This window comes from Aquila chrysaetos, chromosome 10 (assembly GCF_900496995.4).
Source record: "Aquila chrysaetos chrysaetos chromosome 10, bAquChr1.4, whole genome shotgun sequence".
Lineage (NCBI taxonomy): Eukaryota > Metazoa > Chordata > Aves > Accipitriformes > Accipitridae > Aquila > Aquila chrysaetos.
Window position 1 is genome coordinate 2,258,387 of NC_044013.1, and position 23,308 is coordinate 2,281,694.

Below are 23,308 nucleotides of genomic sequence, written 5' to 3' on the forward strand. Positions count from 1 at the left end.
AGAGTAAGATGAAGGTTAGAGTGGCACCTCCGATGATGGCCTATAATGAATTTTTTAAAGTTTTCCAACAAAGAGCAACAAAGGTCAGCTCCCTTCCACTGAATTCAGCTAATACTTTATTAATACCAGTTGAAATTACATGCATATAGCAAAAGAGACAAGTCTGTAAGTGTTCCGCTACTGCTGAAATCCAGGTTGCCGAATCTCTCATCCTTCTCTAACCTAATACTCAGTCTCATGCTTTTGAGATGGTCTCTAGAAGCACATGTTTTTGTGTGAGACAACTCAAATAAGCGGAACCAGAGGACGACTACACAACATACGACCCGTCCTTTGCATCTCCTGAACATCGGTTTGGTTCGTCCCAGCCCCTGCCTTGCAACGAGACCTCACTGGCAGCTTTCCACGCTGCTTCTCAGCCCACAAATCCACAATCTGTTGCCAAAGAGCAGCTCCCCCTGTGGCACCGTGGTGGAAGACGCATGGCACGTTACCTACACCAGCTTCTGTCGTCAGAAGGAACGGGACAGAAACCGGGAACTGAACCGAACGGGCAGAAGAGCCTTTCTCCTGCCCTGCGATGGGTGTCCTTTCCCTTCCCGGGGTCTGGGCTTGGGGGCACCCATAGAGAGACACCAGGTAAGAGCTTGCGGCAGCATCAGCTAGAGCTGGTTGCTCGCTTGGGTGCTGCCGTGGCGGTATTTTCCAGGAAAGTTGAAAATACGGACTTTCGGGGTTGGGTTTTAGCAAAGGTCAGCTCTGAGTAGGAGACTCCAGGTGAACCATCTGCCCCGGGTGTCACGGTGGTGTCACGCAACGGCCACCGGTGCCCACACCGACTTCTCCCTTAGAAACCCAGCCAGTCTCATCCCCATTAAACAAGTTTTAATTATTCCACACATTACATTGAAAACAGTCCTTCCTTTTTAAAAATAATTATCCTGAGAAAATACGTTTTATCCCTCTAATAAGAAATCATTAATTAGGAGAAGTCGACCCAATGAGCTGTGATAGTTCGGTGGATGATGAACACTGCTTTTAATCAGACCTTTTACAAGCTAGTGGATGTTAACTTCTGGCTGTTAATTATTCACACCTTCAAGTATTCAGATGGCTAGAATATTTCATGAATACTCTTCTTTTTATTTAATAGCGACATTGGATTTTATGAGCTAGGAATTGCACTTATTAATTTACAGTTGTTTTGCACTTCCATGCCAGTCATTTAGCATTAACTCTCTGTTTAAAAATAATAAATAACCCCTGACTCTCTATTGTCTGTCATAATTAGCATACTGTCTTTTAAAGAGGAAAGCATGTTTTCTCTTCATTAACGGTAATATTACCTAGGAAGACAATCAGTAAGTCCGTGATCTAGAAGCTGCTGTGGACGCCAAATTACCTTCTCTACCAGGACAAAATCAATTAACACCACTAGGGATGTCATTATTGTCACATTATGTCACCGGATATACTCCAGGGTAAATAAATGATTTGTGGAATTTTTAATGCCGCCGCTGGAAACCTGAAGCTGAGCCGCATGGGTGGTGGGACCGGCCGGCCGGGGGGTCCGAGCACCGCACATCTCTGCCTTTCCCCGGGGACCAAATCATTGCTGGTGCAAAAATGAGGGGGAAAAATGTCAACTGAGCACGGGGCTGGGGCAACGTGGAGCCCAGCCGGGTCGACGGCACTTGAGTCCTGCCATCCTTTATGGAGCATCACCCAAAGTCACTCAGTATATCACACGCACGGATTGGGACAGTGCCGCGGTCGGGCGGAGGGGAGGGCGTGTGGAGAGGTGGGAGAGGCTCAGGGTCGAGAGAGAGAGAATTTTTTAAACAATTTTATCGCCATAACTACGTCTGGGAGTTTGCTGCTCCTCGGTACCGTCACAAACTGCCGGGTTGGTCCTTGGCAGAGCTTTCCAGCCGCACACAACACCCGGGAGATGCCATTTTTAAAAGTATCCACAACTTCTATATTTTGCCTTACGTCGGGGGGTATTTAATTAAGTCTATTCTGTCTAACACGATCTGATGTCATTGTACAAGGAGATGTTCTTTGTTAGCAGCGCTCTTAGTTTCAGGCTCCTCTGTGTATTTGAAACCATGGTAACAGAAGAGTAAGCTAAAGCCAATGAGATAATGAGATATTCTCATTGTAATTGTGTTTCATGAGGGCACACGCTCCCATGGGTGGGATCCGACTGTCTTACAACTGCTAACAGAATTTAAGGAACAGGCATATATTAGCGCGGCGGCATTTTTCACAACAGCCACGTAAACACTCCTGACACGGCGTTTGCTGTTGTTTCCAGCGCATCCAAGTGCGTAACGTGCATTTGTGTCGCAGGAAATCACACTGCTAATGGGTATCAGTATTTTAAAACCCTCAGAACTTCAAGGAACTTCAGGTTTGAAAGGCATTAACGAGGCTGCAAGGTGCTGGTTTGCATGATAATTGCGATCGGCGCTGGAGCGGGCGGGGAGGAGGCGATGGAGGCAGAGAAAGGGGGAACGGGCTGGAGATGCCGCAGCCCTGAGTCGCTGGGGCGTTTATGGAAGAGCCCGTGTGAAACACAGCCCAAGCGCCCCGCAGGGCTCATCCTCCTGCTCCCACTGGAGACGAAATCCGAAAGTTCGATCGGCATTTTAATTCTAAAACTTTCTAGAGGCGCTAACGAAGGGAGGCGTTTATCTTCTTTCCATTGCAAAGGAAGAGAAAACAAAAACAAGTGGTTGGGTTTCAGAGATCCCTTCGTGAGATTTTCATTTTACTCCCAGATGGAGGCGGGAGGGGACACACACACCCACTTGCTGTTTGTTTGCCACACCGTGGGCAATACTTTACATATAAGACATACTTGGGATGGTATGCAAAAGTGAAATAGGAGGTATAATTTGGAGAATGGAAGGAAACAGGATCAGATCTGCTTCATGCTACAATTGTCTTTGTCCTGTGTAATTCCCAGTAAATGTCCAATTATTGCTCTTTTCCCCAGGAGCCGCAGAGCACCTCGACGCAGGGCAGGACGAGCCAGGATGGTGAGCATGCACTGAGGGAATATGGGATGGTCTCCTGAAAAAAGTCACAAAATGTCTGGGAAAGCCAATTCTTTCTGGAGCAGAAATACCAACGTGGGTCCCCAGGAGCGGCGGCTGGGTGATGCACGCCGGGGGCTGCTTCGTCCTGCCTCGGCAGAGGCCGGTGCTGGCAGCAGAGTTAGCATTTCATAGAAACAAACACTAGTGAGCAACGCCGGTGTTAAGTTTTACAAGGGGTGTTTCTGCTCTGGTCTCCTGGGAGGGCCAACCCTGTCCTTCCCTTTGGGCACAACGGTGTTGGACTCCCCTTACAGACGCATGGTCGCACGAAGAAACGCTCCGTCCCATCGGCAGAGGGAACCTGAGCGGGCTTTGGAGCAGCTCCAGCGTGGCCACCACCACTCTTCTGCATCGTTATTGGGTCGGCTGATCTGGCCACGGCCGCTGGCTGAAACCCTCCCTGCTCTTTGTACCCACCTTCTGCTGGCAAAGGCAAAACTGCTTCATCAGCGCAAAACCGCATCCTTTACTGCATCGCTTCCCCCAGCGTGGGCCGCGGGAGAGGGCTCCAGCCCGGCAGGGCACAAGGCTGGTACCCGGCCCCACGTTCAGCCTCGCTGGCACCTCCACCCCCAAACGCCGTGGGTTCATGCATGGCAGCCGGACCAGCCTGGACCATCGCCGTGTTGGTGCGGCCGGCGAGCACCAACCTCACCGGTCCCTGAAATTGCCGGGCTTGGGCATTGCTCCTCCGGCTTTCCCAGTGATGACCTCTCCCGCCTTCCCTTCCCTGGGAAAGATGGACACGCGAGGTGATCACAGCCCGTGGCACCAGCTGACGGCGACCCAGCGGGCAGGAGCAGGCAGGGGAGCTGCGAGAACTTGCTTCACATTGTAGTCCGGGATGATTCTTATTATTATTATTATTATTACTATTACGTCAAAGAATACATTTCTGATGTGGGGAGAGCTGACAAGATAAATTATATCTGTTGTCAGCTGCATGTATAGACCTTTGTGATATTTTAATTAAAACCACGCTCTCCGTCAGCCCGGCATGCATCTTCACCAAAGCTGCAGCGAGGAGCTGGGAGCTGCCAGTGCTGTCACCAACACAACAACCGCGCGATTGAATCGCCTTCCCACACCACGTATATTTTATGTTTATCTCACACACACCAAAAATTAGTACTTGTATTTCTTTCGTGTGAAACAAGACCATGAAAGCATTTGCAGTATTTTAGATACGATGGGCACCACTTTCGGAGGGTGCGTTTCCTATTAAAGCTGTCCACAACGCATCTCCAAAATGGATATAATGAGCCTACATAAAAATGACCTTTAACTGTTCAAATATGCTGTAACTTTCTCCCAAACATGGAGTCCAAAGGAAAGCTATTTTTGTTTATACTCTTAAAGGAATGTTATTTCCAGCTCTGTGGCATAAAGCTTCAACAATTCAGTTCCAATAAATAGGTAAAATGCCTGCAGTGGTGTATTTCAAAGAAAACACATTCTTTCTTAGGCAATACATTAAAACACCTGCCTGTCCAGCCCCAGACGTGTGGGGTGAGGCAGACAGCTCGAAAGGTGCTGTAAAACACTGGAGACGTGTCCCGCTCTCCTGGCACACAGATCCGTTTTATCCTGCTGCAGGTGTTGAGCCCGACGGCCCATGTCCAACCAGAGGACAACAGAGACTTTTAGAAAAGGACATTTTTGAACATCAGTTGCTAGCATTTCGTTGATCCCGTATTAACCCATATGTGACACTGCAATACGAGTCATTTGAATGACTTTGTAGATTCATTGGCTTAATCGTGCCCAGCGTAACCGCAGGGCATAGCTGATAGTCCATCATGTTTTTGACCTTCCGTGTTAGGAGTCTCTTGCTCCTTAATCATTTCACGAGGCCTAAAACCCCAGGAACTGCCCCCAAACTACTCAGACAACACAAACCAGTGCCAAGCAAAAGTTCAATTCACCTTCACAACTCCGTACTTACTCATCTTGGCAATTTTTTTGCCCAGCTTGTTATTACAGCTGTGGATCACAGTTCAGCACTTGTAAAATAAATCTGTTATCATAGCTTGCATATAATTAGTGCTAAATGCGTGTGGTTTATTTTCAATATCAGGATCCACATTAGGCATCAAAAACACTTAAGATGCTGGCTATCACCGCACTTTATGACTCTGTCATTTACTGACTCGAAGAAACAAATATTTAATGTGACAGTAACATTAAAATACGGCTTAGCCGATAAAGCAGCATGTCCTGCAATTTGCATTGCATGATGCAATGATGAGCCGTACATATTAACTATGATGCAGCTTGTCTGGTTCAGAAAATCTTTGTTGTTGAGACATGGAGAACCAAGGCGTGTGTCATGCTGGCAAGGAGAGGACAAATATTTTTAGATGCTAATGTAAATAAACTGCCGGGATTAGCCTGTATTTCAGTAAAAACGGTCACAAGACAAGATGCTTTTGTAGGTGTGTACCGGCTGTCATGCAAGACTTCTAGCTCTTTTGTTAATTAAAATTTATGGAGCATCTCTTGTGAACGTGCTGCTTTTACGGGTGCACAAGAGTACCTGGATTTTCATATCACTCGTTTGCTTTGGTGATGCTCGTAAGTGACTCCATAAAACAGGGGAGAGGCAATACCTAGCCCTGACCCCGTGGCTCGTGCCCTATCCCTCCTGCCCCAGCGCTTCCCCGGGGCTTTTCTGGAGCCAGAGTTTGGGGGACATCTGCGATCAGCCCTTTGACGGGTGCTGGGGCAGGGGCAGCCCCGGGTGCCCCTCCCTCTGTGGGGACAGGCCAGGTCCTGCACCCAGAACGACCGCAGGACGCCGAACACTGCCCTGGAAGTGAACACCACCCTTGGGACGGACTCATGCGCAACTCGTAAAGTTTATGAGGTTTATCGCGTTTTATGAGTTATAAGGGGTTTTATGAGGTTTGGGTCCAAGTTCCTCCAAACTCCGAAGGTACCTGGAGGATGCGGGGTTTGGGACACGTTTGGTTGAGAGCTTTCCCCAGATCAGCTCCCTGCCCTCTGGCAGTGCTGAGCAATGGCTGTGCATCACTGCCACTGCCCTGAGCCCGGCGCTGCCCATCTGCCACCGCCGTCCCCCCTTCCCCTGGCGCAGGGAGGAATATCTACCAGCCCTGAGGTAGTATGGACCATCTCCTCCTCCCCAGGATTTGCTAAGAGGTGCGCGGAGCACCTGGAGCATTAGGGGATGTGGTGTGTCGTGGCGAAAAGCATCCTAAAATTCATTAAATAGGTATGTTTAGGAAAGCTTAAGAGCAGCAGCATGAAGGAGGAGAGCTGTAGTGCCTGGGCACCCGCTGGCACGCAGCTTGGGGACCTGTGCATGCATAAACGCTCCTTTAGCAGCGAGCAGACTGAGCCAGGAGAGCTTTCCAGAAAACCAGAATAGGCTGATGTTCATTTGGGACGGTGGAGGGGCTGTGGAGGGCAGGGGACACCTCCAGTTCCCCGGGACACCAAAGCCTCACCTCTGCATACCACTGCAAAGAGAGTAAGAGGAAAAAAAGACTGGGTTTAGCTGTGTAAATATATATGCATACACACATATGTGTGTATGCGTGTGTATACATATATATATGTGTATGTATACGTACATAAACCACCTCTTCCTTCTCTCTCTCTGTCTGCACACAGGTATATGCATATATCTCTCTCTCTGTTTCTATACGTATGTATATGCAGATGTATACATGTTCCTGCGGCGCAGGCGTGGGTCTCTTCCAGCCCCGTCCCCAGGCTGAAGCAGAAGGACCCGCCAAGGTCCAAGCGTGGGGCTGGGATGGCAACCCGGCCATCGTCGCGGTCAGTTCTGCTCCCCGAGCTGTCCGCATCCATCGTCCTCCACCAAATACCTGCGCCTCAGATGTTTACAGATGCACCGAGAAGGAAGATTGTTTTAGAAGTTGTTCAAAACAATTCTGCCCAGAAAGAAATACAAACCAAACGCTAATGCAATCCCTTCCTTCTCCTTTGCTAACATGCCCATACGCAGAACAACATGGCAAGAGCCTTTTTACTGAATTTACTGCAGAAAAAACTATTTGACAGCCTTGTACAGGAAATCGGAGTTATGTAGCGTCTTTTTTTAATTTAAGCAATATACACAAATCAAGTATATTTATTAAATCAATGTATAGTCATTTTTACAAGGAAGTGTAATTTAAAAACAGACATAAAAGATTTCTAAAGTAATGATACACATCTCTTTTGGACAAATGTTATTTCAGGGATTTATGATAATTCCTTTTCTGAAAGAAAAACGAAGCTAATTGAAACAAACTTTGTACTTTATATTAATGTCATTCGAATACAGTATGTGCTGCCAGTTATAAAGTGACATTGAAAGCTGATGCTGTTCTCAACAACACCATGGTTTCTCAGTTTTATGTACTTTTTAATTTCCTCTGTGGAAAATCTGTTCTTCATAAAAGGGCTGCTAAAGAAAATGTGGAAAAAGTTGATTCATTCCATATTTACATTCTTGCTAGTACCTGGAAATGAACCAATTACCAATGTGAGCCAAAAAAGAAGTTAGAAAAGTCATTTAGAAAACTCATCTTCCTACAGGCACTGCTTCAGAAGTGCCCTGGGAAAGTTCTGCTCTGATAGCAAACACCTTTCATCCTAATGAGATTTTGGATTCTCAGCCCCTTGGCTAGTGCAGCCTGCTCCTCACCATCGCCCTGCGCTTCAGTTGCTCCTTAGCTGGGGGGCAGCTCTGGGGAGGTGCCCGGACCCGAACTCAAACTTGGACCAGAACCCAAATATGAACTCGAAACAAATCGTGAACATGAACTCAAACCCAAACGTAAATCCAGACCCAAAACCAAGCCCAAACCAAACCTGAACCTGAACCCAACCCAAACCCAAACCCAAATCTGAACCTGAACCCAACCCAGAGCGAAACCTGAACCCAACCCAACCCAAAACCCAACCCCAACCCAAACCCCAACCCAACCTCAACCCAAACCCAATGCAACCAAACCCCGACTCAAACTTGAACCTTAACCCAAGCCAAACCCAAACCCAATCTCAAACCCCAGCCTGCTCCAGCCCAGGGAACCCCGCGTGTGGAGAACCCAGGCAGTGCCGAGCCCAAGGCCACCCCACAGCACCCCTGGTACCCATCTGGGCGATGCTTCGGAAATGTGCCGCTGCATTAATGCCGACCGTGGCTGTGCAATTTGCAGCAGGGAAGAGCAAACAACGGGTGCAGCCTGCCCCTGCGCTTCAGCATCCTCCTGCTCCTTCACGCTCCAGCTTTGGGAACGTGGAGAGGACAAACTACACAGACAGCCCCGATCCAATTAAACCCTCATAACTCTGTACTGGTTTAAATCACAAAGTAAAAAAACGATTGATGAAATCCCCAAAAGAGGAAAAAGAAGGGCGGTTGCTTGTCTTTAAAGCTGAATTTTGGCATCGCCGACATCCGCCCTGTTGGAGTGGCCTCTGGTTTTTGGTCACTTTTCCCAATTCCACCCTGAAACCATCACCGTGGCTGGCCAGAGGTGCCTTGCCTAACCTCCGGCTGCTCCTGCCGCCACCTCCAGCCTGAGCGACTCTTCTCTCTTTCCCTCTAAGTTGCACGTAAGTGGATGTGACTTGCTAAAAAAGCCAGTCGTCTCTGGAGGGGTTTTGTTTGTAGCTTCTGCATCTCCTGTTTGGTTACTCAGTTTTGCAGAAATACGCTTTTTTTCCTAGGACTGGGTTTAATAAAGACTTGATGTGGCGTCTGCGTGGTGTGGTCGCCCACGAGATTGCTTGCTTGGGGCTTGCGTGGCTTTCAGCGGCGCTGGGACCGGGTAGGGGTTTATTAAATTCTAGTGTAGGAAGAAAAGTAGAAAGTTGAGTTTCCAGCACTAATACGATTTTTATTCTTTTTTTTTTTTTTTTCCTAGCCTGTTGGTTTTTTGCACTTATATTGTGAGTTTCATTTCAAAAAGCAGTTTGATGGACACGGCGCGGTGCCGCTGCTCCTCATTACCAGAGAAAAGCCGGGCTGCAGCACTGCCGGCCCTGCTCTCCTCCAGAGAAAAGGAGAAATCTTGTCCCACTTCTTGCTCCACAAACTGAACCATAACGTCTGGAAGTGTGGATATAATGAGGTGGAAAGTTTTGCCTCTTGGACTTAGGTTTTCACACAATATACCTGTAATCTCCATTTGGGTTTATTTTGCCAAGGAAATAAACTGCGCCCAGTGCCCAGCAGCCCCGTTGCTGCTTCCCCGCTGCGGTAACATCTGGAGGATGCAAAGAGGATTAAGCCTCCCTCCTTGCGGGCGTGGATAAAACACTTAGCGAGAAACTTCCCACGTTCAGGAGAACTGGGAAAGAAAATATTGGATTTTCCCAAAGAGGAGGGAGAAAGCAATTCCCCCATCCCACCCCTGCCCTCGCCGCAGAGCCGGGGGGGGCTGCAAACCCTCAAAGGGGGTTTGTGGCCCCACCACCAGCCCAGGGTCCTGGCTCCCAGCGTGCGGCTCAGGGTGAAAACCCCTGCTTGGAACCCCCCCGAGGTGTCGGCGAAGCCTGGGGAGAGATGCTCGCTGAGAGGCAGCGGCGGTGCCGGGCGGGCAGGATTGAGCCCTTGATGCGGTACCCGATTCCCACGGGCGCCGCAGCAGAGGCTGCACAATAAACACGGCACGGAGGAGATATACGAGCATTGATCTGATACTAATAATCTTTTGCACTTCCATGGGGCATTTAGGGAGTCTCGGGGGGGTTATAAGCATTGCTGTTCATATTCATAGCCCCTGAAATAGCGACCGGCTTTGGCAGTCCCCCCAAAGTCACAGGAGCACCGCAGCCAGCGGGCTTTTTCAAGTAGCAAAAATTAAAATTGCTTGATATGCAACAGGCTTATCAGGCTCCCTGCTCCAAATCCTGTTTGTAAATAGAGCATCTTGTGCTCCTCATAGCAAGCAGAGAAGGTGGAAGTTGGTTTGTGGCCTCCAATTAAGTTAGGATTGATTTTATTTTTTTTTTTTCCTACAGGCAGACTGAAGAAATATCTCTAGTTAAAATTGCTTTAACCCCATTTTAAAGTATGCACGCTTATACTGAATTTAGTGCATAGGCTATTTGTCTTGCTATTTTAAATTAACTAAAAAATCAATTGTAAAAAGCAACTTCCACGCACAGCTGTGGAAAACTGTTGGAGCTCCAATATCTGCTACACGGACGCATCTGCAACATCTTAAATATTACAAGAGATTACATGAAACACTGAATATGGAAGCTTTAAACTCACTCAGCTAAAATATACTGCCATGGCATTAAGTAGCCAAGTATAGATTTCAAAATTAAAATACCATTGTATTGAAAATACCAATAAATGGGCATTCTCCTTTCTCGTGAGGTGGTGGTTGTCTGTGCTTATACACACAAAAGCAGGAGCGTTAGATCAGGCAGAGAGGGGATGTAGAGCCCCAAGTAAATGAGACATAAGCACATCAATGGGGAAGAGACCGAGGTACTAATCGTATTGCAAAACATAGCCCTTCCACAGAGCTTTGATAAAACGCAATGTATTGACCAGCTACCATAACTGCTAATGAAATCCAGTGTTTCTTCTAATCTTATTGACATATATGTATAAAAATGTGATGCATTGGCAAAAATGTGAAAGAGTGTTATATAATACCCATTAAGTGTCCTCTCAAAAAAAAAGAAACTATCTTTTCTGTCCCCTAAACCTGACCTTCACTGATGTTGACATACATGGGCCCAGCTCTGCCCTCGGATACGCAGGTGCCAGTCATTTAAGTTAGAACAATGTCAGAAAAGTTTCTTCCTGGAAATACCTCAGCCGTTTCGTAGGCAATTTAATTCTTGTCTTGTATTTCTGCAGCTCTCCAAAAGAAACCTTACTTTAAAACACCGGTATTGCGCTGGCTCGGAAGCCCCGGAGGTGTGCTGCCAGCCGGCATCACCGGCATGGGGACGGGGATGTGATGCCACAGGGACGGGGCTCCTCCTCCTCCTCCTCCTCCTCCTCCGCATCTCTCCTGCGGGGTTTGTTGAGTATCAATCCCAATTAATAAATTATCCTCTTGGAAGAAAAATGAACAGCACCAAGCAGCCACTGCTTTTCATTCAGCCCAGTTCAGGCACTTGCCCGTGTTTCCTTTGCTTCCCCACCCCTTCCATTACTGCCTGCTTATTCTTCGTGCTTCACTGTGGATTTTTAATTTCCAGCCCTCCCGTTCCTCCTTCCAGCTCCGTCTGCCCATTTCCATAAAGCCAGGCTTAGAGCGCAAAATGATTATGTGGCTTTTTGGAGCTATTTCTGCCTGGTCTTATCAAAGTTTTCAGGAGACAGGAACCAGGTAATATGTAGGCTAATATGGTCTTTCAGTATTAGGACTGACAGATGAAATGCTGTAATATGTTTGCAAAATTTAATGAAAGGAGAAAAGCAAATTCTCAGATAAGCAAGGAGAGCCACGGTCCAGGCTACCAGATGTGCAGCTTCCCCAGCTGGAACGCCTTGCACCGTCCGGCTGTATTTTTCCCCTGTATTTTACATCTCAGTAAGGGTGTAGGTTGTACACGGGATTTATGTGCTGGCTTTTGTTTTCATTTTGATTTATTTATGATGAGGCTATGAACTGAGTTACTGCAAAATGTCTGCTACGTGCCATTTGGATATATCGCTTCCAGTATTTATTGTATTTTTTGCTGAACCAGTATTACATACACTGATATAAAAAAATTGACGGGAAATCAATGTGGCTTAGTGTAAAATATCTTGACTATAAAGATTTTTTAGATATATCAAACATTTGCTTGCTGTGCAGTGTGTTTACTGTATCTTGAGGCTGTTCCCTTGACTTGACGATTGTACTAATTGTCCAAGTATTTGATTTAATTTGCAGTGGGAGCCAGAAAGGGGCATACAATTTCTACTTAAGGGATTTCAATTTGAGTTGAGGGGAACAAAATGCTATGTACATAGGCAACCGCAGGGTATAATCCCATCCATAAATTTGACAAGACCAATCCAACGCCCCTAAGGCTGCTTTCCTTTCCTCCGCCCGTGCTCCCCCATGCACACACGTGTTTGTATGGCTGCTGCAGAGCGTCGTTCTTCTCATCACAGAAAATGCAGAACCAGAAACCCCGTTTCGAAGCCAATTATCTCTCAGAGAGTTCGTAGGCGTTTTGTTCTTGGGCTGGCGATGTCCTTCAGCCTGTATAGCTCCTTTTCCTGGTGGGGTTGCACAGCCAGCGTGGCACCCCTGGGTTCTTGCCCATGCCCAGCTCTTCGTGCCTCCTCCTCCTCCTCCTCCACCATGGCCAGCCAGGCTGAGATGACATCTCTTGAAGGTGATTCCTAGCTGAGCAGGGCTTGCCACAGCTGCATGGAGGTCCTGCAGCAGGGCTGGATGTCTCCCTGGGGAGCCACCTAAAAGCCCGCTTGCTTCCCTTCATGGCCATACCAGGCTGGTGGCCCATGGTTACCTTGAGGTCATGGTATTGGTCCTTCATGCACCTTCTCACCTAGTTTACACAGGGGTCACAATGTGACACTCCCCTCCTCCAGCCCAGCCACGTCCTCCTGGTGAAGGTCCTTCTGCTTCTCCAGGGCAGCCGGGTTCTCCTGGTGAAGGTCTTCCTGCCGATGGAGGCCTCCATCCTCTGGTTTAACCAAGCTCGTCTGTGGCACCACATCAAATGTGGCATGGACATATGGACTGATTACACTTACCCAGCTTCCTTGTCAGGCAAACCACTTATCTCACCAAGAAGGGTACGTGTTGGGTGAGAGTGAAGACCTAATATCCATTTACTTAATTATTTTTCTTATCAAACAATGTCCAAAGACTTGCGCACTACGGACAGAAATGGTCTGCCGTTGCGTACGTTAGGGTTTTTTCCCTATCTCTTCTTAGCAGTACGTTATGGGTTTTCTGTGCTATGATCATTTTGCATCACATCGAGGATTTGCTAGAAGTCCCTGCAATTCTCTGCGCTGGCCCTTTCCCCACACTGTGGGGGGGAGATGATCTGCCCCCCCTTTCACAGCCCCAGGGAGGGACAGCAAAGAAGGAGCACCTGGGAACACTTCCATAAGTGCAAGGGCTAGGAACTGCTCTAAGGGAAAAAAAAAGTGGAGCAGCTTTACATATGGCAAAGAAACAAAGAAAAAAGGAATCAAGCTTAATTTCTGTGCTATCCAGTGACCGCCAGGTGATGAGAAAGAGAGTTCACGCAGTGAAATTAAGGGCAAATAAATTTAAAGCAATCAAAGGACATATTTCTCCAGCTTTTGAAATTCAGCAGAGTGCAAAAGTTGTGCCAGTAATTTCATATATACTAACACCACGTGGCATAATCATTCAAAGCCTTTTTGAAAGTGCTGAACTCCTCTAGTAAATACTAGAGTAGATCTGCAAGAGTGTATCTAGTAAAACTTTCTCTTACTCCTGTAAAAATTGTTTGTTTCTACAGCAGAATAAAATCTGCTGCTATTTTCCAGGAAGACAAAGTACAACAGATGTGTTGTCTGAGCTCAGGACCCGTGTGCATATAAAAGTTGCCTTTATTAGAGATATACGATGCCTTAGATATCTCAAGAGCTTCAGAAAATGCCACAATATCGGTCCCTACCTAGACGGCTGTATGAATGAGTGGCTACATGATACGATTTTAGCTAGCAATTAATTGCATCTGCAACACAGACAGTCACTTTTTAAATCTGTCCCATGATGTTTGACTCGGGAAGGATACAGTCGGGCTTTTTAATAAAGAGCTGAATTCTTAGTTCATAAATGGAAATACGTTTCGGTGTTGAGTTCATTTTTGGAAGACCAATATTCTGGGTGTTATGAAGATGAGAGCAGCGTGCTGGAAACCAGGGGCTGGCACTGGGTGCGGAGGAGGGAGGTGACATCCTACGCTGGGCGGACGGGTGGGCATGGGAAGGTGGGGAGCAGCCGGACCCCCCTGCAGGGGCTTTCCTGGGGGCTGGGGTTCAGCTGGCGCATTTTGGGGGCTCAGCCCAATTAAACCTTCCCCTGACAGGCTGGAGGTCCCACTACAGCGAGGCCGGCTACATATATATTAGATATCCCTATAGCGAGGCTGTGAGCACCTATAAATTTAGAGAGGCACGTGCGTGCATATATATTCTGGGATGGGGAAAAGCAGCTTTTAAGGAGCCGTGGGGGGGGGTGAGAGGCTGCTTTCCCAAGCGCGCTGTTTGTTTAAACAAACCTTTGCAGCTACGACACCACGTGTCCTATTTCAATGGACACCGTGGCTTTGGAGCCCAGTTAATATGAGGTTAATTGTGAAAGCGATCGCGTCGCGATAAAAGAGCAAAGCGTTTCCCCCCTCGGAGCAGCACGGGGTTCGCCGCTGACGCCTCACTCTCCTGTTTGGATAGAAATGAGCAGAACAATTCCAATATTTCAAACATCACTCAGGCGGCTGGCGGCCCCGCCGCTCTAATCGCTGCCTGCTAAACCTGCCTTTGGTCACTAATGCATTCAAACATTACTAATGACATGGAGGTATGACAAGATAAGAACGGGCTCGTAATGAATGACTCCACAAAAGCAAAGTGGCAAAAGTAATTATAGACTCGCCCGGGCGGCTGGCCCCGGATGGTCGCAGACATCAAATTTCATGTACCGCTAAAACACCACCCAGATAACCTTGTGTTCCGCGGGAGCCGGGGCTGTATCACCCGTGTAATTCAGCTGACATTTGCTGCTGTTAACATGAAACAATTTGCAGAAAAGAAATAACTTCCATTTCCCTCAATTAATTAGACAAATTAATTAAACTGCTCTTTGGTATTCGGAATCTATTTCCTATTCAAGAATAGGATGCTGCAGAGATTTTGTTAAATGGTTCAGAGAAGGCTTATTAATCCTGAAATGAATTCTATCAAGCCCTATAAAGCACCAACTTCAAGTGCATTTGCAGAGAAGAAAGCTTTTCAAATCAGATAGGAAAGCTACAAAAGTGCTGAGTATTATCATAATCTGGCTAGTATTTAATTTGACACTCTTATGTCAAGATATTAGAAGAGAATGAGCAAATGGCCTGATAAATATGTACTTAAAGAATGACAATCCTTATAATCAGTTAATTTCTATTTATCTTATGATACCCTTTTCCACAGAAACTTGTATTAGAAAATAAATAAGATTACAGGATAATTCTGAGAGCTCTAAAAACATAAAACACTTGTCTTCCTTTAAATGCAGAAGTCATGTTTTATTGTACAACGTTTCAATAGCAATATCATCTGCGCCGTGACATTGGATTTTCTGCAGTGACTGATACCATCAGCTCCCCCACCGGAGGCATCTTCTTTCGGCCACCCGCCAGTGCCCAAGTAGGGGGCCTGATCCTGGCACCACAGCCCCGGCACAGCGAGCTTTGGGCCACATCCCAGCCCGGCTCTGCTGCCAGGCCCAGTGGGGAGGGGATGGGGATGTAGTGGGGAGGGGATGGGGATGTAGTGGGGAGGGGATGGGATGAGGATGGGACGGGGACGGGGGTGGGATGAGGATTTTCTCGGGGATGGCGATGGGATGAGGATGGGACGAGGATGGGGATGCGCTGGGGACAAGATGCACCCGGACGAGGATGGGACGGGGTCGGGATGAGGATGAGCACAAGCAGCCGCAGCAATGGGCTCAGCCCAGCCAAGGCAGGACCACGTGAGACCCAGGAGCCACAACTGCATCTCTCCTGCCGCCCCTTGGGCTCGACGGGGTTTTAGGTCCAGGAGCAACCACGGGAGAGGGGCCGGGGCTGGGAGCACTCGCTTTGTCCGTCCCCACGTCTCTCTGGCTTCTTACCCCGCTCCAGCTGAGTGCGGCTGGGGAGGCTCACTGTGTCAAACCTGGCCAACTACCTTATCGACTCCCAGTGGAAGGTTTCCATCTTGGGGGCTTCAGTGCGAAGGCCAGAGGGAACCATAACATGTATTTAAAGCTTATTTGGATGCTAAAGGGCAACCCGAATTAGCAAAGCTGTTCCTCAGCTGTAACTCGGGGAATCACGCTGGAGCCATTAATGTCTGTAAAAAGCTTTGTAAGAAGAGCTATTTGCTGTTAAGGTTGTGTGGGTTTTTGTAGAATATAGCATAGAGGTAGAAATATTATAGGATTTATTCCTTCTCATTAAAGAAACTTAAACATTCGAGCGTTTGTTATGAGCGCAGCCTTTCTCCTGTACACATATTTTGAAGATAGTACAAAGATTTATCTCCTTCCATCCAGAGAGCTGGTATGATTAGATTAAACTAACTTACTATGACAAGCTTTGGTGTTTTCTTCTGAAACCCATGTTGCATTGAAGAATAGTGCCTGTATGAGGGAAAACTTGGTGGAGCTGGTTTGTGGGTCACTGCCTGCACTACAGGGCAACAGCCGTGCCTGGGCACGCGCCTGAGAGGGTTTTAAGGCAAAAATCCTAATCGGAGAGGCTAAACGACGGCAGTGTTAAAGGCTGCAGGATATGACCCAGCGTAGAAACAATAGCCAGCTCAGAAGAAATGAGTTTATTATCTGGTCTAAAGGGATTTTATTGACTTGCTGAAAAAAGTCATATTTAATATTGAAGTATAACTTTTAAAAACAGAGATGCTGACTCTATAAAAATGTGCTCTCGAGCTGAGACCTTGACTCCAAAGTGTAATCCAGAGTTTTTTTATAGCCGTGCTATAAATCATCAAAATTAAATGTTTGCATTAGCAGTGCCGGGAGAAGCCTATGCAGAGCGGTGGGGATGTGTCACCCAGCACAAAGCGCAGGAATTACAGAAACCCTCGGATGGCGTCTGACGTGGGCAAGGCGCGTAAGCGGTGTATGCCCTGGTTTGCACCGTTTGCTGCCGTTTCTCTGCGGGTTTTCCCCCAGTGGGGCAGCCGAGGTGCGGGGGAGTCCCTGTTTCCCACGGATCCCAGCACATCCTCCCCTGGGACCCCATCCCGTGCTGCCGAGGACGGGTGCTATAGGGGTGAGCTGGGTGAGCAGGAGCAGGATGGTGGGGGGCTGCCCAGGCTGGGGGCTCAGACGGGCAGTGGGGGTGAAACGGTAAATGAGGGTTTTTTCACCACTTCACGTGGTGGGTACCAGGCTGGCTGCCACCAGCCCCTGGCTCTGCCTTTCTGAGCTGTTCCCTCGGCAGCAATCGTTGGGGTAATATCATCTTTTAACGAGTACATAGCCAGATCCTCCTCCCCAGCCTGGCCCCGGGGGGTTTGCAGCCGGGCCCTGGCCGGTGGAGGATTTTCGGTGCTGTCCTGCACGTGAACCCCTTCCCATGCGCCGCCGAAAATGCTCTCCGGAGTCCGGCCAGCCAACCTGTTAACATCCTCTCCTTCACACTCCTGCAACGAGCCAGCTGCTCTGCCTAGCAAAATACAGCTGGAGAGGTTTATAAATAGTAAATTAAGGCTTGCTCCAGCCACTCCAGCTGGGCAACGTTATAGGAGCGAGTAATTCATCACTGGGGTGTCATCCCTCCCTTGATGTACTGCCCACCAGCACCGCGCCGGCGCGCGAGCCGGGAAGCCCTCGCTTCGCGTGGCTCAGCCGTAACCGCTTCTAATTTCGTGTTTAAACCTTTTTTTCAGAATTAATTTTGCAAAGATGATCTAACTAGCCGGGGAAGTGTCGGTGACAGACCGCTCACAGAGAGGCAGGCAGCTCTGGGAAGGCTTAAGTACATCCCTCCCCGGGAGAGGCGGGCGCTGCAGGTGGCTGGGAGCCCCCGCTCTGCCCCCAGGTCCCCCCTTGGCCACTGCGGGGACATTTCGGGGCCGAATGGCTGCTCCCGAGCAAGCTCCATCTCCGCTGGGCAGGAGGGGATGGAGGGTGCGAGAGATGAGCCCGTCTTTGCTTCGGAGAGAGGGGAGAGAGGGCTCGGTCCCTCCATCTGGCGTGCATCAGCCTGGGGTCTCCTGGGTGCGTATCCGTATCAAAACTCAATTAGAAACCGAGACCTGGATGTGAAGGACTATTGTATTTCAAGTATTTTTATAATTAAATCTGGGAAGGTGTAACAGGGTATTTATGAAGGGCCTTCAGAGAACACTACCTCGTGCATAGAGGAAGGGGGTAGAAGAGTTTATCTGACGTACGGTTATATCATTTTCACAGAGCACAATAGGAAAAAAGCTCACTTACGGGTCGGGATCTCAAATGCACATCACCATAACCCTGCACTGCTGCCGGTTAATTGTCTAATACCCTAAAGTCGCTAACCAGAGCTTTCATCCCAGGAGCTGGCGGGGTGCGATGGGGACCCCCATCCCCTTCTCACAGCCCGCGGCTCCATCCCCACGGGGCAGCCTCCCGTGGGTGCCTGCCGGTGGGGTGGCACGGCACCTTCCCCTCGGAAACCGTGGGGCTTCGGCTTTGTGCCGCTCCTCTTCAAGTCCTGCTCTCGGAAGGAAAGTTATTTCTTTTCCACATCCCTGGCTGAATTATTTCCTACTTGCAGAGCTGCTACCTACAGGATATAATCATGCAACACAGTAAATCATTGCGCCGTGTCAAACTGCAAGTGGTTTTGGAGTTAGATCCGGAGTTTAAATCTACGCCTGACTGTGTATTTTATCTCAAATGTACTTTTTAATTTGTCCATCCGAAATTATTCTAAATTTAAGGGGTATCCAGCAAGAAGAGGAAAACTTTTTCTAAGTAACTGTGGTTATTTTTCTGCCAAAGCCTCTCTGCAAGGAATCTCAGCCCAGTGCTGAAGCTGTAGCTGCGTTCAGGATTGTGCATCCTTTTTCTGCAGACACCAACGCTCGTCTGCTCTGCCCGTGTAAAAACCCAAAGCGCACATACAGAATTTTCACCTGCAAATTGCATTTCCGTTGTTTGCACGTATGTATTTAATCCCCATCATGATTTAAACCATTTTTAGAAATCCACTTCCATTAAAAAGCCAGTGCGATGGCTGTCGTTAATCATCCGGAAGAGCGGGCGTTTTAATATTCTTGATAGCGGGCGAATATTGGACGCACAAATGTAACCTCCTTCGGTGGCTCGGTGGTGGAGACACTCGTGAGCAGATTTACCCCCGCGTGGGGCAGAGGTGGGAAGGGTGATGGCGAGGGGACGGGGAGGGACGAGCTCCGCAGCCCCGTCCTTGGGGCTCCCCTTGCCGAGCGGGGCGGCAGGCGGGGGATAAGGAGGACTTAGCCGGCCTGCCGCGGGAGCAGAACAATTCAGTCCCCAAAATAAGACGTCTTGGCGGTTTCTCGGCGGGCTCTCCGGAGCCTGGCTTGCGAGGCACAGCGGGGCTGGCGCGCTCGCTGGCTCGCTCCCCGCGCGCTCGCCGGGCCGGCTTTGCTATTACGGAGCTGCCAAGGCGAAGGCTTTGCGCAGGAGTTTCGCCGGAGTGACATTCATGCCTCGGAGTTTGCATTGTCTTCGGAAAATAATCCCCACTTCATAATTCCCCTGTAGTTTTTCAGATGTGGGTCTTTACTGCAGAGCCAGGGGACGGGGAAGGCAGCGTCGCTCGCAGCGGCTCTTCTACGGCCGGTGCTCTCGAAGCGCGCCGTGCCGGACGGCGAGCCCGGCTCTGCCGGCACCGAACCCCGGCGCCGAGGGCTCGTCCCCCGCAGCCCCGCGCCGTGGCGCTGGCACCCGTGGGCGAGGAAAACCGCGGGTCATTATTTCTGGATTTGCACATTAAAAAATAACATCGAGTCAGAAGGGAATATCTTTAAACCACAAACGCCAGAAATAACAATTGTATTAAAATGCATTCATGAATACATAATAAAGTTCAATTTGCCATTATTTATCATGTTACTTAAAATTAAATTGAATTTATAATGCAAAAGAAAAGATTTTTGTGCTTTTTTGAAAATAATGCAAAATCTTTCATGCCGTTCACAAAGCATTTGTATTAGCACCAGTGTATACAGATTAATTTATTTATTTTTGTTAAATTATCACTGCTTCCCATTGTTCCTTCATCCTCGGGGACAATCCTTATTCTTTCATGTATTTTTTAAGAGCTAAAGAGGCACTAGACAAATAACGCATTAAAAAGTCGCAGCGGTTTTGGTTGTCTTCGTTTTTGGAGTGCTGGAAGAAGTTAAAACCCAAGAGCTGGAGGAGGCCATCTTGTTGGTGTCGGCGTTGGCACTGGCATGCCGGGACAGGGTCCAGGAAAAAGGGAGGCATCAAAATAGAGCATCTCGCCGATGTGAGCCCCACCGTTGGAGGAGGGAGAGTGGCAGCAAACCTTTGTCACGGTTAACGCACACCTCTGAAATAATGGAAATTAAAGTGTTTGAGCACAAGCTGCCTTTTGCCCACTCTGCACAAATATTATGTATTTCTTAAACAGGAGCTGCACACAGGGAGCCCTGTGCAGAATAAGGAGCAAATGCCAGCGAAAGCTTTCCTCCCTTCGCCTCTGCTGAATGGGCTCCTTATCGCCGTGTTTTGTGCGCTGGACTAAAATAATCATTTGTGAATAGAGCTCTAATTACATTATAGCTAATCCATTTTCCTCTCTGAAGCTGGTAGTCAACAGTTTATTCTCTCACCTCAAAGATGAAACCGAATGTCAATTTTCAAGATAACATTGACATGAACTTATGTATCAGGCAAGTAGACAAATACCATTATAATCATTTATAATCCTTTAAAGCTGTGACTGAGAAGTGGCATTTGGACTGGATTTAAACTTGGCGTTGTCCGTGCAGAAGATTAACCACTACATAAGACTTTGATTTCTGAATATTGCCCATTAGAGAGTTTTTACATAGGAAATTGAAGTATTATATATAGTTTTAACGTGGTTAACAGAGTCTGACACAAACAATAACATTCCAACTTCAGTTAATTCTCTCGCATCCCATTTACAGCAGGGAAAACTGCATTGTCGTCCAAAAAGCACCCCAGCAGGACTTTGAAGATTATTCCTGCTTGATGGGAATTACACATCCCGAGTTCATTTCTGCCGTTGCCGATCGCTATCGCATGCTCTCCAGGAGCTGTTCTGCATTAGCCAACGCGCTGTTTGTGCAAACAAGCCCAGGCCTCCGGGGGCCAACACCAGCCCAAGAAACGTGCATCCACCGCCTCGGCCAAGACCGCTTTTCCTAGGAAAGGAGCTCGTCGTGGAGGCTAAGGGGGAGAAGTGGCGCGGAGGGTCCTGCTGCAGTGGCGCGGGTGGGATGGGGTGGGACGGGTCCCCCCCGTAGGGTCCCTTTGCACCTTGGTGCTCCAACACCCTCCAAGGGGATTCGCCAGGGATGTCGGGATGGCTCCGGGCGGGTTTCTGGGGGGTCACCCATGTAGCTATGGGGGTCGAGGTGGGACCTTATAGACATGGAGTCTGCTGGATGGAAGGAGCAAAGAAACGGCCATAGTGCTCCAATGTTTGGCGTTCGTCCTTCCAAAATGCTCTATAGAGGCTGATGTCAGAAACCAGCGCTGACAGCTTATGGAGGAAAGCCTCTCGTTCAGTGATGTTGGACTTTTCTTGTTGACTTTTGTAATAAAACTACAAGTTACAAACATTGCCCGCACAAAGGTGAGGAGCCAACCCCCAGCAGTGAACAGTGCTGCGACTCTTCAAGCTCGGGGCTGGATGGCCCCAGCTCCGCGTCTGCTCCAGGGAATGTAATAAACACCGGGGTCACGCTTACAGAGCTCCAGTAGGAAATTAGTAATTAGGGTTTAACACTTTTTATTGCCACTTGTTCCTGAACATCAGAAGCAGCTTAGGAAGTATATAAAGGAAATTAAAATGGTGGTGCTGCTAGAGAAAGAGGAGGCATAAAGGAAGGCTGGGCAAGCAAGAGGTGTAAATGCTCATTTACTGTAAGTGTTTTAGACATTCTGAGAGGCACAGGTATGTGCCAGACTGCTTTTGGCTTTTGATGTGGGCTGGGCACTGACCTGCCCTCCCGAGCCTTTGAAAAGCTTAAGGTACTTTTCATGTGTAATTCACACTGTTTTCAGGATTGTGCCCCTATTTGAAGCCTCTCCCTTTGCCTTAGGAAAGGATGCGAGTGACTGCAGACAGGTCCCAGGCGTGCAGAACTGCCCAGCTGTGTTCAGACGGGGACATTTTGGGCACTGGAGGAGACGAGGGGTGCGTGAACCCCCCCAGGGCCGCGGGTGCCCCCACCCCGCGCTCCCCTCCAGGTCCCCAGCCTGGAGACCTGGGTGTCTGCAGAGCCGGTTGGAGGCACATTCCAGCCCATACAAACAGCTTACTATCATCTGCATTCAATCTAGTGATAAATGGGCTCCAGAAGTTTTTGAATATTTGTATAAGACCACAACGCTTCTTATCAAAACATTTCCCATTATTATTTTCCAGTCTTTCCTCCATCCCCAGCTACCTCCTCCGTCCCTTTGGTGCACTGCCATGCCCCAGCCATTAGCAGTGCTATCATTTTTTCTCTCCACGTGGGAAACACAAGAGCGCTTTCCTCTAAAGAGGGTAGCCCAAATCCTCCTGAGGCTCTCAACCCATCCTCCATCTGTGGTCGTGCAAGTGTTTCCTCCCAGGCATTATCACTGGAAATGAAGGAATGTGAACACTCCAGGCTCATTTGTTTTGTGTGTTTAATTTCTTCGTAGGTTTGTGTAAGTACTTATCGTCTTCTCCTTAGAAGATAATCGAAGACAAATGTGCATGCGAGATGCAGGCTTAACAAATGGGGCTGCCTTCCGAAAATGTGGTCCGTGAAATAAATAGGGACGTAAGAGCATCGCCGGTGCCTGTGAGAAGGGATGCTTCCAGGAAGCACAAAAAGTTATGAATACAGCTAAAATCAACACTACCCCATCATCAATATTCATATAGCGCAGACAAAACATTCTATATTGTAGCTGCTCATAAATCAGATAGAGAAGAAGGGGGGAAAGGCAAAGAGAAAAGGGAAGATATAAAGGAAGAAATAGCTGGGGGACAAAGGGATGGTGAGAGGGGACTCGGCTCATTCAGGTTAACATCTGCTCGATCTGAAGTGGAACCACCTGTTAGTTTATTAAATTGTACAATTAATTTATGTGGAAGGAAGACTATATGTCATAAAAAAAAAAATCTTCCATTTTAATCCCATCCTCCAAAAGCGAGCTGGGTAAAGCCAGTCATTCATGCCGTGGATGCACAGCATCATCGTTTTCACGTGAAATGATGGAATGTCTCCAACATCTCCCTCCAAGGCGCCTGTCACCCTG